The following is a 13,469-nucleotide window of genomic DNA, read 5'->3' as shown; positions in this document are numbered from 1 at the left end:
GCCCAGCCAGCCCCCCAAGATGTTCCTGGGACCTGCCTGAGGACATCATTACCTTGTTCAGTGTGGATGGAGATTAAGTCACACCATTTTAGGGGAAGATCAATAGTTACTTTATCTGCAATTTAACCCAGATTCTGTGGGAAAATAAAGTCATTGGACAATATGGTAAAAAACTGCCACAGTTTGCTCTTTAATTTGTGGGTGGCTTTGAAAAGGCTAAATGAGTCATTCGGTTTCGAATTAGGTCTAAAAAGTGTTTAAACTGAATTGCTAATACAGAATGGCCAGGTTACAGACCATGAAAATATATTTCCCCTCAGTTCAACTAATGGATGATAACCTAATGAGTCTAGAGTATAGGTAGATTAGACTCAATCACAACATAGTCTGGCCAGAATAGACATATGGTGGCCAACAATACAAAACAATAGGCACATAATTCAAAAGTAAAAAATAAAGAAATTAAGAAATATAAAAACAAGCAATGTCAGAGTCTATCGTTCAAAAGTTTGGGGTCACTTAGAAATGTCCTTGTTTTCCATGAAAACATACATTAAATGAGTTTGAATAGGAAATATAGCAAAATGAATAGGAAATGTAGTCATTGACAAGGTTAGAAATAATGATTTTTAATTGAAATAATAATTGTGTCCTTCAAACTTTGCTTTCGACAAAGAATCCTCAATTTGCAGCAATTTTAGCCTTGCAGACCTTTGGCATTCTAGTTGTCAATTTGTTGAGGTAATCTGAAGAGATTTCACCCCATGCTTCCTGAAGCACCTCCCACAAGTTGGATTGGCTTGATGGGCACTTCTTACGTACCATACGGTCAAGCTGCTCCTACAACAGCTCAATAGGGTTGAGATCCGGTGACTGTGCTGGCCACTCCATTATAGACAGAATACCAGCTGACTGCTTCTTCCCTAAATAGTTCTTGCATAGTTTGGAGCTGTGCTTTGGGTCATTGTCCTGTTGTAGGAGGAAATTGGCTCCAATCAAGCGTCGTCTACAGGGTATGGGATGGCGTTGCAAAATGGAGTGATAGCCTTCATTCTTCAATATCCATTTTACCCTGTACAAATCTCCCACTTTAGCACCACCATAGCACCCCCAGACCATCACATTGCCTCCACCATGCTTGACAGATGGCATCAAGCACTCCTCCAGCATCTTTTCATTTGGTCTGCGTCTCACAAATGTTCTTCTTTGTGATCCGAACACCTCAAACTTCGATTCGTCTGTCCATAACACATTTTTCCAATCTTCCTCTGTCCAGTGGCTGTGTTCTTTTGCCCATCTTAATCTTTTATTTTTATTGGCCAGTCTGAGATATGGCTTTTTCTTTGCAACTCTGCCTAGAAGGTCAGCATCCCGGAGTCGCCTCTTCACTGTTGATGTTGAGACTGGTGTTTTGCGGGTACTATTTAATGAAGCTGCCAGTTAAGGACCTGTGAGGCGCCTGTTTCTCAAACTAGACACTCTAATGTATTTGTCCTCTTGCTCAGTTGTGCACCGGGGCCTCCCACTCCTCTTTCTATTCTGGTTAGATCCAGTTTGCGCTGTTCTGTGAAGGGAGTAGTACACAGCGTTGTACGAGATCTTCAGTTTCTTGGCAATTTCTCGCATGGAATAGCCTTCATTTCTCAGAACAAGAATAGACTAACGAGTTTCAGAAGAAAGTTATTTGTTTCTGGCCATTTTGAGCCTGTAATCGAACCCACAATTGCTGATGCTCCAGATACTCAACTAGTCTCAAGAAGACCAGTTTTATTGCTTCTTTAATCAGCACAACAGTTTTCAGCTGTGCTAACATAATTGCAAAAGGGTTTGCTAATGATCAATTAGCCTTTTAAAATGATAAACTTGGATTAGCAAACACAACGTGCCATTGGAACACAGGACTGATGGTTGCTGATAATGGGCCTCTGTACGCCCATGTAGATATTCCATAAAAAATCAGCCGTTTCCAGCTACAATAGCCATTTACAACATTAACAATGTCTACACTGTATTTCTGTGCGAATGTTTTTCAGCCAATGGACTGGGAGACTAGTCAGGATCGAGGGAAAGATGAACGGAGCAAAGTACAGAGATATCCTTAATGAAAACCTGCTACATAGTGCTCAGGACCTCAGACTGGGGCAAAGGTTCACCTTCCAACAGGACAACGACCCTAAGCACACAGCCAACACAACCGAGGAGTGGCTTCGTGTCACGACTGTGTGTGAGATGCGGTAAACGAAGTCAGGCGCAGGACACAGAACTCTCGGATACGTACTTTTAATACAAAAAGGATCCAAAAGGACACAGAAAATAACTCCACGCAGGGAGGAAATAACCCGCTCACAAAATAGACAACCGTGAAGGGGAAAACAATCACACACAAAGTACAGATGAGAGACAGGGGTAATTATAAGGGAAACAATTAACATAATGACAAACAGGTGTAAACAATACAGACAAAACTAAACAAACACCAATAACATCGAACGGCAGTAGCTAGTACTCCGGGGACGACGAACGCCGAAGCCTGCCCGAGCAAGGAGGAGGAGCAGCCTCGGCAGAATCCGTGACACTTCGGAACAAGTCTCTGAATGTCCTTGATTGGCTCAGCCAGAGCCTGGACTTGAACCTGATCTAACATCTCAGGAGAGACCTGAAAATAGCTATGAAGCGACGATCCCCATCCAACCTGACAGAGCTTGAGAGGATCTGCAGTGAAGAATGGTGTGCCAAGTTTGTAGCATAATACCCAAGAAGACTCGAGGCTGCTAAAGGTGCTCCAACAAAGTACTGAGTAAAGGGTCTGAATACTTATGTAAATGTAATATATTTAAGTTTTTTTTATATTTTATAAATTTGCACAAATTTATAAAAACCTGTTTTTGTTTTGTCAATATGGGGTATCGTGTGTAGATTGATGAGGGGGGAAAAACAGTTTAATCCATTTTAGAATAAGTCTGTAACGTAACAAAATGTGGAAAAGGTCAAGGGGTCTGAATACTTTACGAATGCACTGTACATGTTGCATTTATATGTGTATATTTTTGTTCACTATATATATACACAGTATATATACTGTATATATATATATAAACAAATTAAAATATATTTTATATTTGAGATTCTTCAAATAGCCACCCTTTGCCTTGATGACAGCTTTGCACACTCTTGGCAATCTCTCAACCAGCTTCACCTGGAATGCTTTTCCAACAGTCTTGAAGTAGTTCCCACATATGCTGAGCACTTGTTGGCTGCTTTTCCTTCACTCTGCCGTCCGACTCATCCCAAACCATCTCAATTGGGTTGAGGTCGGAGGATTGTGGAGGCCAGGTCATCTGATGCGGCACTCCATCACTCTCCTTCTTGGTAAAATAGCCCTTACACAGCCTGGAGGTGTGTTGGGTCATTGTCCTGTTGAAAAACAAATAATAGTCCCACTAAGCCCAAACCAGATGGGATGTTGTATCGCTGCAGAATGCTGTGGTAGCCATGCTGGTTAAGTGTAATCACAGACAGTGTCACCAACGAAGCGCCCCCACACCATAACACCTCCTCCTCCATGCTTTACGGTGGGAACTACACATGCGGAGATCATCCTTTCACCCACACCGCATCTCACAAAGACATGGCGGTTTGAGCCAAAAATCTCCAAATTGGACTCTAGACCAAAGGACACATTTCCACCGGTCTGATGTCCATTGCTTGTGTTTCTTGGCCCAAGCAGGTCTCTTCTTATTATTGGTGTCCTTTAGTAGTGGTTTCTTTGCAGCAATTCGACCATGAAGGCCTGATTCACACAGTCCCCTCTGAACAGTTGATGTTGAGATGTGTCTGTTACTTGAACTCTGTGAAGCATTTATTTGGGCTGCAATTTCTGAGGCTGGTAACTCTAATGAACTTATCCTCTGCAGCAGAGGTAACTCTGGGTCTTCCATTCCTGTGGCGGTCCTCATGAGAGCTAGTTTCATCGTAGTGCTTGATGGTTTTTGCAACTGCACTTGAAGAAACTTTCAAAGTTCTTGACATTTTCTGTATTGACTGACCTTCATGTCTTAAAGTAACGATGGACTGTCTTCTGGCTATCTTCTGTATACCCCCTTACTTTGTCACAACACAACTGATTGGCTCAAACTCATTAAGAAGGAAATAAATTCCACAAATTATCTTTTAAGAACACACACCTGTTAATTGAAATGCATTCCAGGTGACTACCTCATGAAGCTGGTTGAGAGAATGCCAAGAGTGTGGAAAGCTGTCATCAATGCAAAGGGTGGCTATTTGAAGAATCTCAAATATAAATATATTTTGATTTGTTTAACACTTTTTTTGTTACTACATGATTCCATATGTGATTTCATAGTTTTGATGTCTTCACTATTATTCTACAATGTAAAAATAAAGGGAAAACCCTTGAATGAGTAGGTGTGTCCAAACATTCGACTGGTAGTGTATATATAAAATGGTGTGCATAGACAGTATGGACAGTATATGAATAGAAAAGGTGTGTACAGCAGTAGTTACAGTAGTTATATAGGATAAGCCATGACTAGAATACAGTAAAGTGGGTAAAACAGTATGTAAACATTATTAAAGTGACCAGTGTTCAATGACTATGTACATAAGGCAAAGCAGACTCTAAAGTGCAGGGTAGAGTACCGGGCGGTAGCCGACTTGTAACAGTGACTAAGGTTCAGGGCAGGGTACTGGGCGGAGGCCGGCTAGTGGTGACTGTTTAACATTCTGATGGCCTTGAGATAAAAGCTCTCGGTTCCAGCTTTGATGCACCTGTACTGTCTCCTCCTTCTAGATGGTAGCTGGGTGAACAGGTTGTGGCTCAGATGGCTGAGGTCCTTGATGATTTTCTTGGCCTTCCTGTGACACCGGGTGCTGTAGATGTCCTGGAGGGCAGGCAGTGTCAAATCAAATCAAATCAAATGTTAATGATCTCATACACGTGTTTAGCAGATGTTATTGCGGGTGTAGCACAATGCTTGTGTTTCTAGCTCCGACAGTGCGGTATATCTAACAAGTAATATCTAACAATTCCACAACGTATACCCAATTCACACAAATCTAAGTAAAGCAACGGAATTAAGAATATATAAATGAATATATGGACGAGTAATGTCAGAGCGGCATAGACTAAGATACAGTAGAATAGTATAGAATACAGTATATACATATGAGATGAGTAATGCAAGATATGTTAACATTATTAAAGTGACTAGTGTTCCATTTATTAAAGTGGCCAGTGATTTCAGCCTCTAATGTGCTAGTGAAGGCTATTTAACAGTCTGATGGCCTTGAGATAGAAGCTGTTTTTCAGTCTCTCGGTCCCAGCTTTGATGCACCTGTACCGACCTCCCCTTCTGGATGATAGCGGGGTGAACAGGCAGCCGCTCGGGTGGTTGTTGTCCTTAATTATCTTTTTGGCATTCCTATGACATCGGGTGCTGTAGGTGTCCTAGAGGGCTTGTAGTTTGCCTCCGGTGATGCGTTGGGCAGACCGCACCACCCTCTGGAGAGCCCTTCGGTTGCGGGCGGTGCAGTTGCCGTACCAGGCGGTGATCAGGCTGTTGTGTCATCAGCAAACTTGGTAATTGAGTTGGAGACGTGCGTGGCCACTCAGTCATGGTTGAACAGGGAGTACAGGAAGGGGCTGAGCATGCACCCCTGTGGGGCCCCCGTGTTGAGGATCAGCGCAGCGGAGGTGTTGTTGCGTACCTTCACCACTTGGGGTTGGCCCGTCAGGAAGTCCAGGACCCAGTTGCATAGGGAGGGGTTCAGACCCAGGGTCCAGGAGCTTAGTGATGAGCTTGGAGGACACTATGGTGTTGAAGGCTGAGCTGTAGTCGATGACAGCATTCTTACATAGGTATTTCTCCTGTCCAGGTGGGATAGAATTGTAGTGGGTCTAGGTTGTTGGGTAAGGTGGAGGTTAACAAATTTAGTACAGGTGATTGCAAATGTTTCCAATAAAAACATTGCATGCAGCCCCCCGACTTATTGATGCATTGCTTTTATTGTCAGAAACCACAGAATTCCATGTCTACAGCTGAACCCGGAGACCCTTTGATGCTCATTTAACATAAACTTGATGCTATGTAATTATGGCTAGCATGGCTCAGCATGACGCTCAACCACTCTGATCATCGAAGCACACACTCTCTAATGCAAACCAAATTCAATGAATACACAAATAAATAACATGAGGTTGATGAATCTCATATTCAACAAAGGGAGCCCTGTTTTTATTTCTTGCCATTCATAAAACTAATGATAATCACTGTAAATGAAGTAAGTTGCATTTATGTTACAGTAGATTTGTCACGACTTCCACCGAGGCTGCCTCCCCTCCTTGTTCGGGCAGGTTTCGGCGCTCATCGTCACCGGCTTACTAGCCACTGCCGCTCCATATATCATCATTCCATTTGTCTTGTCTTGTCAATTACACACACCTGGTTCTTATCCCCTCATTAGTCCGTGTATAAGTGTTCCCTCTGCCCCCCTTGTCCTTGTGGGTGATTGTTTATTGTGAGAGTAGTGTAGCTCGGTGGAGCTACTCGCACTTTGTATTACCGGGGTAGATATTTCCCCTGTGCCTGTATATTGTTGGAGTATCCCATACTGTGTATTGCCAGGGTAGAGAGTTTCCCCTGTGCCTGTTTTCGTGTGTCGCTATCCAGCGCAATCGTGTACGACGGAATAAACTCTGTATTCGGTGATTTACTCTCCTGCGCCTGACTCCTTCTATCATACTCATCACAAGATTTGTGTATAAATTACAAATGAGCTGTAAACATGTGTGTGATCTGTAACTCAGTCACAGGCCAATATTTACACTGCTTCTGCAAAACTTTCCCCCCCAATGTTAGCAGTGATTGTAATTAATGATCATCATCGATGGAGAGTTGTCATGGCATCTTAATTCTATATAATAACAAAATGTCCAAAGTTACTAACTCTACTTTGTCTAGCACGATATCTTTCTAAAGATCCCAGAGAAGATGATGTTACTAAAATCCCACCTCAGCCACCACCTTTGCTATTTTTGCTAGATGACGGTGAAGCAAGATTTAGGGACTCCTTGATTAGGAAGCAACATCAAAAAGTCTACTTCTTTCACTGCAGTCTGAAAACAGTTAATTGCCACTGTAACACACACGCATGCAGGCACAAAGTCATGCACGTAGGCACGCATGTTCACACACACACACACACACACACACACACACACACACACACACACACACACACACACACACACACACACACACACACACACATACACTCCAGTCAGTCAGTCAGAGACAGTCCATGCATAATATGTAGTGTTTTTCATTAGGGATGCTATGATGGCTGTGGGTTGTGTGTGACCACAGGGAGTCTGACAGGATGTGCCAGGACTTCAGTGCAGTCATGGAAAGAAAGCCTAAGTAACAGCAGTGATGTGTGGTCACATCCAGGATCTGTTGTTCCCATAATGATTTGTAAGTCGCTCTGGATAATAGCATCTGCTAAATGATGTAAATGTAAATTTAATAATGCCTTTCGGAGTAGGCATCTACATTGGCCTTGGCGGAGTGTGTGTGCATGTGTGCATGTGTGTGTGTGTGTGTGTGTGAGAGTCACACTCTTACTGAGTTAGGCGTATAGTCCAGGTATAGAGGATATCTGGAGAAATGACCACACCCATTGAAATGTCACTTTCAAATTTTCAAGCTAGTTAGTATAGTGTATGACCGCTTCACTTCCTCTAGTCTACTGGTACTTCAAGTCAACCGGAAAATCGATTCAATTGTATCTTCAGAAGAATGACAGATACCCGAATGACGACTAAAACAAGAAAATTGTTGTTTGGAGTGAAGAGTGGTGAGTAAGGAAGTGTTGTATTCTGTGAGGTAACATTGAATGGCTATAGGTGTAACAAGTGTTTTGCAACATAATTTCTCAGGGGTTGATGCTTCACCACTCCTGCTGAGGAGGGAATATGTTTTCTTGGGTAGAGCCTAAGATGAGAGAGAATGACTGTGTCCCAAATGGCACCCTATTCACTATGTAGTGCACTACTTTTGACCAGGGCCCATAGGGCTCTGGTTAAAAAGTAGTGCACTATATAAGGAATAGGGTTTCATTTGCAACGCAGTCGATGAGTCACCCTGATTCCTGAAGATGTGTGAATAAACCTTACAAAACCCTGCGAACAAAAACAGCTAATGTGGTATGAGGACTCACTTCTGTGTCTTATAATAAGTTTAGGCCCAGCAAGCTGTGCCAAAATGATGCTATGAAAAAGCCTTTTAACACAAGACAGTAGAAACCCAAGGGGTTCTGCTCAGGCTCCTTTCATTGACATACAGTGGGGAAAAAAAGTATTTAGTCAGCCACCAATTGTGCAAGTTCTCCCACTTAAAAAGATGAGAGAGGCCTGTAATTTTCATCATAGGTACACGTCAACTATGACAGACAAAATGAGAAAAAAAATCCAGAAAATCACATTGTAGGATTTTTAATGAATTTATTTGCAAATTATGGTGGAAAATAAGTATTTGGTCAATAACAAAAGTTTCTCAATACTTTGTTATATACCCTTTGTTGGCAATGACACAGGTCAAACGTTTTCTGTAAATCTTCACAAGGTTTTCACACACTGTTGCTGGTATTTTGTCCCATTCCTCCATGCAGATCTCCTCTAGAGCAGTGATGTTTTGGGGCTGTCGCTGGGCAACACAGACTTTCAACTCCCTCCAAAGATTTTCTATGGGGTTGAGATCTGGAGACTGGCTAGGCCACTCCAGGACCTTGAAATGCTTCTTACGAAACCACTCCTTCGTTGCCCGGGCGGTGTGTTTGGGATCATTGTCATGCTGAAAGACCCAGCCACGTTTCATCTTCAATGCCCTTGCTGATGGAAGGAGGTTTTCACTCAAAATCTCACGATACATGGCCCCATTCATTCTTTCCTTTACACGGATCAGTCGTCCTGGTCCCTTTGCAGAAAAACAGCCCCAAAGCATGATGTTTCCACCCCCATGCTTCACAGTAGGTATGGTGTTCTTTGGATGCAACTCAGCATTCTTTGTCCTCCAAACACGACGAGTTGAGTTTTTACCAAAAAGTTCAATTTTGGTTTCATCTGACCATATGACATTCTCCCAATCCTCTTCTGGATCATCCAAATGCACTCTAGCAAACTTCAGACGGGCCTGGACATGTACTGGCTTAAGCAGGGGGACACGTCTGGCACTGCAGGATTTAAGTCCCTGGCGGCGTAGTGTGTTACTGATGGTAGGCTTTGTTACTTTGGTCCCAGCTCTCTGCAGGTCATTCACTAGGTCCCCCCGTGTGGTTCTGGGATTTTTGCTCACCGTTCTTGTGATCATTTTGACCCCACGGGGTGAGATCTTGCGTGGAGCCCCAGATCGAGGGAGATTATCAGTGGTCTTGTATGTCTTCCATTTCCTAATAATTGCTCCCACAGTTGATTTCTTCAAACCAAGTTGCTTACCTATTGCAGATTCAGTCTTCCCAGCCTGGTGCAGGTCTACAATTTTGTTTCTGGTGTCCTTTGACAGCTCTTTGGTCTTGGCCATAGTGGAGTTTGGAGTGTGACTGTTTGAGGTTGTGGACAGGTGTCTTTTATACTGATAACAAGTTCAAACAGGTGCCATTAATACAGGTAACGAGTGGAGGACAGAGGAGCCTCTTAAAGAAGAAGTTACAGGAGCCAGAAATCTTGCTTGTTTGTAGGTGACCAAATACTTATTTTCCACCATAATTTGCAAATAAATTCATTAAAAATTCTACAATGTGATTTTCTGGATTTTATTTTCTCAATTTGTCTGTCATAGTTGACGTGTACCTATGATGAAGATTACAGGCCTCTCTCATCTTTTTAAGTGGGAGAACTTGCACAATTGGTGGCTGACTAAATACTTTTTTCCCCACTGTAAGTACACACAATAAGTATAATACTTTTGATTGCCCATGCAGAGCCAGTGATGTCATGAATCTTAATCTCATTTTAGTGCACTTTTGTGACCAAGAAAGACGACACTTTACAGTTCTGTCTTATGATAGATCAAAAGAGGTTACGTGTCTACTAAATGGGCACCATGCCTATACAGCTGCCAGAAACTCCTTCTGTAATGTTATGGTGGCTTAAGTGATTAGTTGGGCAAACTCAGTGAAACACACCATGTACTGACAAAGTGGGAGTTCTTTATTGACTTATGGCCCGCAGATTTTTGAAGCATGGAATCAATTTCAGTCGATGGTTAAGAATATCAACAAAACACAATATCCTTGAGGAGAATGGTAAGATTCCAGTCAGAGAAAGGGGAAGTACACTTATATATCCCCATAATTTTAGCTGTCAGTTTTATCCAACCTCAATTGTATCTTAAGCTAAAGATTTGCATAAACAAAACATTGAACTATGCCTTTACACGTAAAGCTTGAAGCAAATGTCTCGCCAAAAAAAGAGGGCGTTAGAGGCAATGAAAATTGCATCTGTCAAGTACTAGGATCATGTTTATGTACAGATCCGTTTGGAAGACACATGAGACAAAGTTCCCCCAACCATCCTCTCTTGTACACATCCCTTCCTTGTACACATTTCATGACTCATGGACTGTTGGACACTATTTCACAGACTTAAAGGAATAAAATGGAGAACAATACTTTTTTAAATTAATCTGAAAGCTTTTAATCAAAATCAAATCAGTTATTTGTCACATGCGCCTAATACAACAGGTGTAGACCTTACTGTGAAATGCTTACTTACAAGCCCTTAACCAACAATGCAGTTCAAGAAATAGAGTTAAGAAAATATTTGCTAAATAAACTAAAGTAAAAAATAAAATAAAAGTAACACAATAAGATTACATAACAATAACGAGGCTATATACAGGGGGTACCGGTACTGAGTCAATGAGCGGGGTACAGGTTAGTTGAGGTAATTTGTACATGTAGGTAGGGGTAAAGTGACTATGCATAGATAATAAACAGCGAGTAGCAGCAGTGTAAAAACAAAGGGGTGGGTGACTGGAGTCTTTGACGTGGGTGACTGGAGTCTTTTACAATTTTTTGGGCCTTCCTCTGACACTGCCTAGTATATAGGTCCTGGATGGCAGGAAGCTTGGCCCCAGTGATGTATTGGGCCGTACGCACTACCCACTGTAGCGCCTTACGGTCGGATGCCAAGCAGTTGTAATGTACCTTTGGTAGGATAGTTTCGACCGTAGATCATCCAGTTTGTTTTCCAGTGATTGCATGTTGGCCAATAGAACCGATGGTAGTGGCAATTTACTCACTTGCCTATGAATCCTCACAAGACACCCCAACCTTCGCCCCCTGTATCTCCGTCTTTATAATGCAAGTATGTGCATGCGTGTTCTACCTGAAATGTGTGGCTTTTAAAGATTACGTAACTGCCTCTATAAAGGCACTTTAAAATCAGACTGGATGTGGTTGCCTAGTGAGTGAAGATGTCTATTAGAAATAGAGAGATATTGAAGTACATACAGTACATGGTTATGTTGACATTTATACATTTCCTTCATTTTTATGTAAATGTGCAAAATACTGTTATTCAAGCTACATTTCAAAACGTCTGGTCTATGGTAGCCTCGGCTGCCCAGGTGAAAGCCTGTGACAGACGCTAGGTCTATGGAAATCTGATGTGAGATCATGTGAAACAGTAAAACTAATAGCAAGCTAATGGTAAGATGTGTGCCTACCTGCCGCAGGTATTCACACAGAAAAATATCTGACACAGTAATTACACATGAATTACTGGATAGAGAATACTTTATCCATACGTCGTACCCTGACAAAAACAGGATAGAGCAGTACTGATTTGGGTCAGAGCATATTCACACAGGTCAAAACAACGTTTAGTCTTACATGCACACAAAAAAAGGATTTCTACTTTATGGCAATGATTTATATCCCTATTTACCATTTCCTTGTCCTTTTAAGCCATGCATTTTAGATATAGTTTGCTGTAAACAGCATCAGTCACTTTAAATATTTCTAATATAGGTACAGACTATTGACTAAACATTGAGGCTCCTTTGAAAAATGAAGAAAATTCTGCCAAAGTGATGTCGCTGATGCTCTGTTGTGACCGGTGAGTCTTAAAATTAAATCTGTCTTAGTACACGTATAGCCTAGATGATATCTACTGAACTAAAGACATATGCAATCTATCAGTATGATCATCAGTATTTCCCCACAGCCCCCAAAAAGTCAATGTAAGAAGTATGCATCTTTTATAATGCCAATCATGATGTACTGTATGCCAATGTCAATACTTCCTCTGTTTCACTTTTCCTCTCACACGACCATACATCTACAGTAAATGAGAAGGGGTATAATTGTTCATGAAGACTCCTTCAGAAAGTTCACCCGTAGGCCTGTCAAGCAAAGTGAAATGCTACATGTCAATATCTCCAGGCAGACGGGTTATTAGATAGTTGTAAATCACAGATAAGCCCTTCACTTTTGGCACGCTTGTCTTCTGAGGTCAAACTATGACATATTGATTAGTTTACATTTACATTTACATTTACATCATTTAGCAGACGCTCTTATCCAGAGCGACTTACAAATTGGTGCATTCACCCTATAGCCAGTGGGATAACCACTTCACAATTCTTTTTTTTTTTTTTTAGGGGGGGGGGGGGTAGAAGGATTACTTTATCCTATCCCAGGTATTCCTTAAAGAGTACCTGTTCATCATGATCTGTCTCCTCCACTACTGTAATACTATGTGAAAAAATCTATCATATATCGGACATGAGGTATAGTTTTGAATATTTATGCCTAGTCACTTTAACTCTACCCACATGTACATATTACTTCAACTACCTCAACTAGCCGGTGCCCCCGCACATTGACTCTGCACCGGTACCCCCCTGTATATATAGCCTCCCTACTGTTATTTTATTTTACTTCTGCTCTTTTTTTTCTCAACATTTTTTTTATTTTATTATTTTTTTAACTTAATTTGTTAAAAATAAATGCACTGTTGGTTAAGGGCTGTAAGTAAGCATTTCACTGTAATGTCTGCACCTGTTGTATTCGACCAATACAATTTGATTTGATTTGATTTGATTTGAATTGAACATGGTTCAGAGTCTTGTCACAGCAATCTATTAACTGTTATCATAGAGCAGCCATACAGTATATACTGCATGTGTACAGTACTTGGTTGTTTTTTAACTCTCTACTTGAAGACAGAAAATTGGCCCCAATCGTGCTTATCATGACAACAAAGTGGCAACTGTCCCTAGTTTTTCTCAGAGCATGAGGAGAAAATGAGGAAAATATGATCCAGTCGCACGCAACCCGGCCGCCTCAGAACTGACATTATTTAACTGTGTGGAGGTTAGACAGCTGTGATGAATCTAACCCCTCTGTAAAACCAAACACGCCTCTTTATGTGTCATGATGCCGACCAG

The sequence above is a fragment of the Coregonus lavaretus genome (assembly GCF_964263955.1).
Source record: "Coregonus lavaretus genome assembly, chromosome: 19".
NCBI lineage: Eukaryota > Metazoa > Chordata > Actinopteri > Salmoniformes > Salmonidae > Coregonus > Coregonus lavaretus.
The sequence above is the reverse complement of the archived record's forward strand: the minus strand, read 5'-3'. Positions refer to the sequence as shown.